Source organism: Stenella coeruleoalba (genome assembly GCF_951394435.1).
Source record: "Stenella coeruleoalba genome assembly, chromosome: 11".
Lineage (NCBI taxonomy): Eukaryota > Metazoa > Chordata > Mammalia > Artiodactyla > Delphinidae > Stenella > Stenella coeruleoalba.
Genome location: NC_137157.1, coordinates 42,695,136 through 42,704,361, shown reverse-complemented (window position 1 = coordinate 42,704,361; position 9,226 = coordinate 42,695,136). Strand labels below are relative to the sequence as shown.

Genomic DNA, 9,226 nt, shown 5'->3' with positions numbered 1-9,226 from the left:
CTCTGCTGTTTTCCCTGGTAACCAAAGAGCTAACCTGAGGTCAATTCCCTCTATAACTGGTAACTTCTCCCCTTTGCCCCAGTGCCCCCGCCCCTTACCCACCGCCCCGTAGCAAGGACTACTGCCCTGTCCTGCCTGCTGTCTGCCACACACAGTGGGGTGTTGCTCCAGGACCTTGCTTCAGACACGGAAGATTCCCCCCCTACCCACTAAACCATTGACGTCTCTGTCGCTGACTCTGTAAGAGGGAAGAAACTTTGTATTCTGTTTCAAGTTAATCACTAAAAGGATGTTGCCTGTAAGCTTAAATTATACATAAGGGTCCATCTCCCCGGGAACTCTGCCTCCCAGGTAATGAGCATTAAGCTAAAATACCTTTGTTTAGCTCACAGAAAACATCCTGACCAGGCCCACCTGTGAATGACAGCCGGAGGGAAGAAATTAACACAACCCCCCAGAGGCTGATGGGAACCAGGAAATACGGGACTTACTTCCTCCCCTTTTAGTATAAAAGAAGCTTGAATTCTAACTCAGGCAAGATGGTTCTTTGAGGTAGGAGGTCGCCATCTTCTTGGTCAGCCGACTTCCCAGATAAAGTCGGCATTCCTTGCCCTAACAATTCCTCTCTTGATTTATTGGCCTGTCACGTGGCGAGCAGTACAAGCTTGGACTACGAAACAAATTGTGGCACAGCCAGCCAGGATTCTTGCTACTCTTGGCTAGCCGGCCTGATTGGGGAATTTTCGGGTAAGGCCCTAGCAGCTGCGGGATCACTTGTCCTGAGGATCTTTCCTTCAAAATTCCCCAAAGCCAGAAACTAACACAACATTGTAAAGCAATTATACTCCAATAAAGATATTAAAAAAAAAAAAATTCCCCAAAGCAGCACCGGCTGCCCCAGTGCTTGGCATTTGGAACAAGGAATCAACACTTGGGAGCAGCTGATAGGCTCCATGCAGCAGGGTAAGTCCGTCCAGTGTGTACAGCTGGAAACTTTATTTCCTCTCTATCTGGGGCTTTTTCTCCGGAATAAGCAAATCTGTTTTGTATTTGAGTAGGGTACCTGTTGGAGAGAGAGTTTTTGGACTTTTACCGGATTTGTGAACTGGTTCATTTATTTGGATACTAGCATTTGTGTGTGCAGTTTGTGTTTTGTTTGTCTTGAATTTCTGTTTTTAAAAATGGGGAATGGGGCTTCCCTGGTGGCGCAGTGGTTGAGAGTCCGCCTGCCAATGCAGGGAACACGGGTTCGTTCTCCGGTCCGGGAAGATCCCACATGCCTTAGAGCGGCTGGGCCCGTGAGCCATGGCCGCTGAGCCTGCGCGTCCGGGGCCTGTGCTCCACAACGGGAGAGGCCACAACAGTGAGAGGCCCGCGTACCGCAAAAAAAAAAAAAAAAAAGGGGGACTGTTTCAACTATCCCTAAAGAAATTCTCTGTGGCACATTTTGGATAAGTGATCTGATTATAGCTGTGAACTCACGGGTGGGAGGAAGATGCTATTTTATTGTAACAGTGTGTGACCACAGTACCTGTTAGGATCTCCACAAAGGGGTGTAGGCAGGGTTATCTTGGGACCCTGTGCACCATGTACTGCTACTGTTGCTGTGTTAATTATGTTGTTTATGGTCTCCTGTGTTATTGGTATGTGTAAAACCCCAAGACCAAACTTGAGGGTTTATGTAGGATTTTCTGTTTGCCCTTTGGGTTTTTCATTTTGTTTAGTACTGTTTCTCCATTTACACCTGATCTTGGGTGGCCTCGGCCTGCAGCGGCTTGAAGGAGGGTTTCGGTTCCCGGCCAGTGATTGAGGTCGGGACACAGCAATGAGAGTACCAAATCCTAGCCACTAGACCAGGGGTCAGTGACAAGGCCCTGGCCCTATCGCTTTAAAGAAAAAGAATTCCCACAAAGACGGAAAGTAGTGAAAGAAATAAAGTATTAGGAGAAAAAAGAAGTACAGTACATGTGGATAGACACCCGGGTGGGCTCAGAATCGCACCCTCCCTCATGGCAATTTGAATCACTTTTATGGGGCATTTCTTCCAGGTTTCCTTTGGCCAATCATTTTGATTTGCCTGGTTCAAAGTGTGTATTTGGTATATAGCTCAGGATTTTCCCATGTGTGCACGCGCAGCTCTTAGCCAAGATGGATTCTACCGAAGAGGCCTAAGGGTAGGTTTGGCAACTTGGCATCACTCCCCTTTTGACCTCCAGGGAGCCTTTCTGCACATGTGTAGTCGGGGAGGTCTCCTGACTTTGAAAATGAAGAATATGTGGTCTCTTATATTCTATCTGGGCAGGGCCCAGCTTCCACTCTCAATTGTCCTGTTATTCTGGTCTGGGAGTATGGAAATCTATTTGCCCTGAGGGCCCATCTGTCTCCTGCCTCACACCCAAATCAGCTTTGTGATATTTAAAACTTTTACTGATGTCAAATGGAGGAAAAGAACAGGAAAAAAAAACACCTTTCCTTGTTGAAGAGTGGGACATCTCCAGGAAGAAAAAGTTTCCACTTGGTTCCTAAAATCAGCAAAAGCTACAAATAGAAATAGACGTGTCTTTTCCGTAAATATTAGTAAAAAGGGCTTAGCCATCTAAACAGGTGAGCTTGATTTCTCATCTGCCAGAAACCCAATTTGAATCCAGTCTCTTTTGTAACTGAGTTTTACGTTGTATCTGATTCATGGCTGAAATTTTGGAATGGGAGCTATGAGGTCTGTGTTTGTAGGTGTGTTATAGATGTGTGGCATTACCGATATTAATTTGTAAAAGAGCTCTGCTTGATTGACTTAAAGGAAATTAAGTGCTTATATAAATGCTCAAAATATAAAACTGGCCAGAATAAATTTTGGGTTCATGTGATCTCGGAAATATTCAGTATTGAATTAATATCTAGTATTAAAGTTAGCTTGAGCTTGTTGGTTTGATTAATACAGACCTATCTTTAGGGTTATCAACATTAAGTATAATATTTTATTGTACCCAGGTTTACTAGAAATCAAATAAGACCTTATTATTCCTGTTACAAAGTTTGTCAGCAAGAAAAATAACAATACGACAAAGGTTTTAAGTAAATAGAGGTAAATGAGGTAAAAGTTTTAGGTGAACTCTATAGGAATAATTATGTTTTGGGAATGTCTATCTATAATAGTCTCCAGATTTTTGTAACTTTAAACTAAGTTAAAAGAGAATTCATTGACTATCTGGGTCATTTCAAATAGGACAAAATATTAGAACATAAGTTTATCAATCAGGAAATGCTGGTATGACAGTTTACAATTACTTGCATCTTGGTTTTCACTAGAGATTAAGGTTTTAAGGTTAAGAATTATAAGGGAAACATTTCAGTATGAAGAAATGTAGGATGTTTGTCTTCAGCAAAGAAGGAATGAGGAATTGAGACAGGAGGGAAGAGGACAGAGCACAACCTTTGGAAGAATGACATAGCCCGAGAACATGACATAAACTGATTAGAAACAAATGGGTCCAAGATGGCGGACAAGTTGACTTCCACGAGACCTTGAGCCTCAGTTTGGCTCATTGTAACACATCAGCGAGCTAAATGATACACCCACAGGCACCATGACAGTTCTAAGCCTGACCCTAAAGGTCAAAAAGTGAGCGGTGGCCCAATTTCTGGAAATCCCCACCCCTTCCCCAGAATAGCTGGAATATTCCTCCCGCACATTAGCCTATGAAATTACCCACCCCTATAAAATCTGACAACTCCATACCCTGCTGCCTTTCTCCCCTTCTGTGGTGGCCCACACTCTTGTCTGTGGAGTGTGTTTCTCTCTAAATAAATCCACTTCTTACCTATCAATTTGTTTCTCACTGAATTCTTTTTGCAATGAGACATCAAGAACCTGATGTTTCATTAAGTCCTGAAACCAGGTGTGTGATCTCAGTTGGAAGATTGGGTTTTGGCTGGACTCGAGTCCTGGCCGCTTGGGTTCAAGTTCCAGTCTGGGTTCAAGTTCCAGTCTGACGTGCATGGTTTCAGCATGACAATACATTTTGTAAAAGGGAAAAAGGCGGTTCTGTCCTAGAGCTGGTTGTTTCTAAATGGAGAAGAAAGGAACAGATGAATAAGGATACAGAAAGTTGTGGAACGCTTGTGGAGGAGGAACGCTGGAAGAGTTTTGTGCATTGTCAGGATTGGCTAAGGTAACACTGAACTTAAGAAATAGAATTTTAAAGGTAAAGTGGTACAAAACCTGAATTTGGTTCTCTAAGAGGACAAAGGTTTCTTGAAATATTGAACTTATGGTAACTGAGTTTCTTTAAGTGATCTGTATTTGCCATTGAGATCTTTTATTATCACTGGTTAAAATTTTTGATATTTTTGACAAGCTTCCCAAAGATCAAATTCTAAATGAAGCTCACTTGACCTCTAGTTAACTTTTGAGATTTTCCAAAGGGTCCCTGGAACACTTCAAATTATTTGGATTCTTTCAATCTCAGTGAGAGGAATATTAAACTAACTAGGCTTACTTGGTATGTTAAATTACGTGGGAAGCACTGTCAAATAAATGGTGATAAAACGTCTTAGATTATATCATGGGTAAACACTTAATATGCACATTCTGGAAATTATATGGAACTTCTAAAGTCCTGGAATATCCTGGTAAATGATATCACTAATACTTTTAGTAATTATCTTAAACTGTGTCACAGCAGTAACCAATTTTCTTTTCAATTGCATTGTAATCCCGGCTGGTTGATGCCAAAGCAAAAAGGCATCCCTTTAATGGTTAGAGATGATCAACTGCTATTTATGGTTTTACAGTGGCTTTTGAATGACTATAGCGATTTTGTACAGAAGCGGGGAAGAATGATGAAATCCTTTATGTTCAAGTATTTGTGCTATTACATCAGGGAAAATGAAGGGAATGAGAGTGAGAATATGTTGCTTCAAACCTAACTCCACTGACTGAGCTCATGACTTCCCCCCTTCTAAGGATCAATTAGAAAATCCTGTGTTGACATAGAGAACTGACTTGTAGTTGCCAAGGGAGGGGTGTGGAGGAGGGATAGATTTGGAGTTTGAGATTAGCAGATGCAAACTATCATATATAGAAAGGATAAACAGGGTCCTACTGTATAGCAAAGGGAACAACAGTCAATATCCTGCAATTAACCATAATGGAAAAGAATATGAAAGTTATACATAACTGAATCACTTAGAGGTACAGCAGAAATTAACACAAAATTGTAAATCAACTATACTTCAGTAAACTTAAAAAAAGAAAAAATCCCGTGTTTAGTTTCTGGGGCACAGGGACTTGGCCAGGTATCACCATCTAAGACCCAACAGGGCACCCAGTTTGGGCCAGGAGCCACTCTCAGGGCAAGGCACTTTCCATTCTGTTATCTTGCATGAGGGCTAAAGGCAAATGACCAGCCAGCTGGGTTTCTCAGACTTGTTTAACTGGAAAGATTGCAACACTCATTTATAGGGAGGGTCCTCTACACCTGAAGGCCAACTGACAGCACCCACAGCTGAGCCAACTTGGAGCCCCAATGAGGGAAGAATGCCCTTATTAGAGCATTACTTATTAGTGCATCTTGGCAGGGCTTTGAAAGGGAACCAAAGCAAAAGAGTTTGAACAAAATTCAAGAAACTCAGCAAAAACACAAATGAAGACCTCTGAGTTTTTGGAAAGGATTTATCAGGCCTACTGACATCATCCTAATGCAGATTGTGAGGCCCCTGAAAATAAAAGAATGGTAAACTTGCCCCTTTTTGGGGGGCGCGGGGAGGGCAAAGTGCTTCAGATACCAGGAGAAATTGCAAGAATTAGATGGTGCATTTGGAATAAATCCTTCTCAGTTGGTGGATGTTGCTTTTAAAGTGTTCAGCAGGGTGAACAGAAGAAAGAAGATGCAAACAAAACGCCACTTTTTTGGCAGCTGTATTGGATTCCCAGAAGGCTGGTTACTTGAAGAGAGGTAAGCCACTATTCGAGAAGAAACATGTGCTTCCTGTAAGCAGAAAGAGCATTGGAAAACAGATTGCCCTAGGCCAAAACATAAGAAAAACAGTAAAAGACTCTCAGATAGTAGAAAGAGAGGAACATGATGAACAAAGAAGCCCAGGGGCTCCCTTGGACTTCAGGCATCTAATTCCTCACAGGAGCCCCATTTAAAAATTGACAGTGGGGAATGAGCTGATTAACTTTCTGATGGACCTCACCCTGAAGCTTTCCACCAGAACAGCTTGACATCACAGTCTAAAAATAATAAAAAGACTGCTGTCAGACCTCCCTAGATGGGGACTCAAAACAGAGGAACCTGCCACACCGAGGACGGGAAAATAGACTTTACTCAAATACCCTGAACTGCAGGAAATTCCTGATAACCTGCTAGTGTTTATGGATACTTTTTCAGGATGGGTGGAAGCATATCCCACCTGGACAGAAGTCTCTGAAGTGGTTAAAGCCCTCCTAAGGGAAATTATCCCCGGATTTGGGTTGAGGCATTAAAACTACTTTCATCCTGCAGACCACAGTCAACAGGAAAAACCAAGGAAGTGAATCATACATTAAAAAGGAACATCTCTAAAATATGTCGAGATTAATTTAACCTGGGATAAGGCCTTGCCAGTCGCCCTGATACAGATCGGTGGCACCCAGAAGCAGGTTTAAATTAAGCCCCTTTGAAATATTGTATGGTAGGCCATTTCCAGGTGTCTGTCCAGGCGAGAGAATATAAATGCTCTAAGAGACCCAGCAGTTGCCAATTACATTAAAACTTTGGGGGGTTTCCCTGGTGGCGCAGTGGTTGAGAGTCCGCCTGCCGATGCAGGGGACACGGGTTTGTGCCCCGGTCTGGGAGGATCCCCCATGCCGCGGAGCGGCTGGGCCCGTGATCCATGGCCACTGAGCCTGCGCGTCCAGAGCCTGTGCTCAGCTACGGGAGAGGCCACAACAGTGAGAAGCCCACGTACCGCAAAAAAAAAAAAAAACTTTGGGCAGTAAACTAACCTCTTCATGAGTTTGCCCCCAACAGGTCTGCCTATCCAGTTGAAATAGATGGTAGTTTCATTGTAGCTGGAGAAGAGTCAACCTACCTATTTATGTCCAAATAAATAGCACGGGAATTTAGTATTATGTATTGGGAACTGGAACAAAAACTCCAAGGTCAATTACAAATTAGACAACAAAGTGCTAAGGGGTTTCATCAGGTTCAAATAGTTGCAGATAAAAGAGGCCTGACTAGGGCTTCCCTGGTGGTGCAGAGGTTGAGAGTCCGCTTGCCGATGCAGGGGACATGGGTTCGTGCCCCGGTCCGGGAGGATCCCACATGCTGCGAAGCGGCTGGGCCCGTGAGCCCTGGCCTCTGGGCCTCGGCGTCTGGAGCCTGTGCTCCTCAACGGGAGAGGCCTGCGTATTGCAAAAAATAAAAAAAAGGAAGTCTTCATCCCTTTCCCACAAGACTGTGCAAGGGATATTGACAGTAGGGTACTGTAATAGGGAAGAGCCTTTTGTATTTCAAGTTAATCACTAAAGGGATGTTGCCTGTCAGCTTAAGTTATACAGAAGGGTCCATCTCCCGGGGAACTCTGCGTCCCAGGTAATGAGCATTAAGCTAAAATACCTTTGTTTAGCTCACAGAAAACATCCTGACCAGGCCCACCTGTGAGTGACAGCCGGAGGGAAGAAATTAACACAACTCCCCCAGAGGCTGATGGGAACCAGGAAATGCTGGTCTTCACTCCCTCCACTTTTAGTATAAAAGAAGCCTGAATTTTAACTCAGGCAAGATGGTTCTTTGGGACACGAGCCCAACATCTTGGTCTGGTGGCTTTCCAAATAAAGTCACTATTGCTTGTCCCAATAACTTGTCTCTTTTTTTTTTTTGCGGTACGCGGGCCTCTCACTGTTGTGGCCTCTCCCGTAGCGGAGCACAGGCTCCGGACGCGCAGGCTCAGCGGCCATGGCTCCCGGGCCCAGCCGCTCCGCGGCCTCTTCCCAAGCCGGGGCACAAACCCGTGTCCCCTGCATCAGCAGGTGGACTCTCAACAACTGGGCCACCAGTGAAGCCCAACAACTTCTCTTTTTTTTTTTAACATCTTTATTGGGGTATAATTGCTTTACAATGGTGTGTTAGTTTCTGCTTTATAACAAAGTGAATCAGTTATACATATACATATGTTCCTATATCTCTTCCTTCTTGCGTCTCCCTCCCCCCACCCTCCCTATCCCACCCCTCTAGGTGGTCACAAAGCACCGAGCTGATCTCCCTGTGCTATGCGGCTGCTTCCCACTAGCTATCTATCTCACGTTTGGTAGTGCATGTATGTCCATGCCTCTCTCTTCGCTTTGTCACAGCTCACCCTTCCCCCTCCCCATATCCTCAAGTCCATTCTCTAGTAGGTCTGTGTCTTTATTCCTGTCTTACCCCTAGGTTCTTCATGACATTTTTTTTTTCTTAAATTCCATATATATGTGTTAGCATACGGAATTTGTCTTTTTCTTTCTGACTTACTTCACTCTGGATGACAGACTCTAAGTCTGTCCACCTCATTACAAATAGCTCAATTTCGTTTCTTTTTATTGCTGAGTAATATTCCATTGTATATATGTGCCACATCTTCTTTATCCATTCATCTGGTGATGGGCACTTAGACAACTTGTCTCTTGATTTATTAGCCAGCCAGAGGGTGAGCAGTACAAGCTTGGACTGGGTAACATCTCTGAGCTCTTTATTTGATCTTGAAGCTGGGCAAGTATAGGACTTGCAGGCCTGAGGGATGCAGCCCAATAGATGATAACTGGCATTAGGACTGATAATATTATATCAGGACATATCAGATTTTCAGGAATTTCCAAAACACTTATATACCTATATAAACACAACGTAATCCTAGATCACGTTAGCTTAGTTTCTGTTATTTTAATTTATATAAGTACTTTTTAAGCCAATTAGAGCTCTTCTATAAATTAATCTTAGCAATACCATCCAGTGGTAGATATATATCTCACATCTACTGTCTCTCTAAACACACATGAACATACAGACAGGTGCAAAGACCTTATAGACTTGTTCTGAAATTTCAGCCATGAGATAGGTACAATCATGTAAAGCTCATTAGTTATAAAAGTTGAATCTAAGTTTTTCTGTTAGATGGAGCAAGTTAAGGTTACCTGGTTAAAGCCTTTCAATATATATCTGTGGAGAAGCACTTAAAAGATTTTTCTACTTGCCCAAGTTTCAAATTA

The 9,226-nt window shown here is 43.2% G+C and overlaps 1 protein-coding gene across 1 annotated transcript in view; it reads left to right on the top strand.

Moving 5' to 3' along the window:
- Positions 1–438: 438 nt before the first annotated feature.
- GLIPR1 (GLI pathogenesis related 1) overlaps positions 439–9,226 on the top strand; it is a 37,139-nt gene continuing 28,351 nt past the window's right edge. Inside the window, exon 1 of the mRNA XM_079937604.1 lies at positions 439–963. The gene's annotated coding sequence lies outside the window, so the exon portion shown is untranslated. The remainder of the gene's footprint in view (positions 964–9,226) is intronic.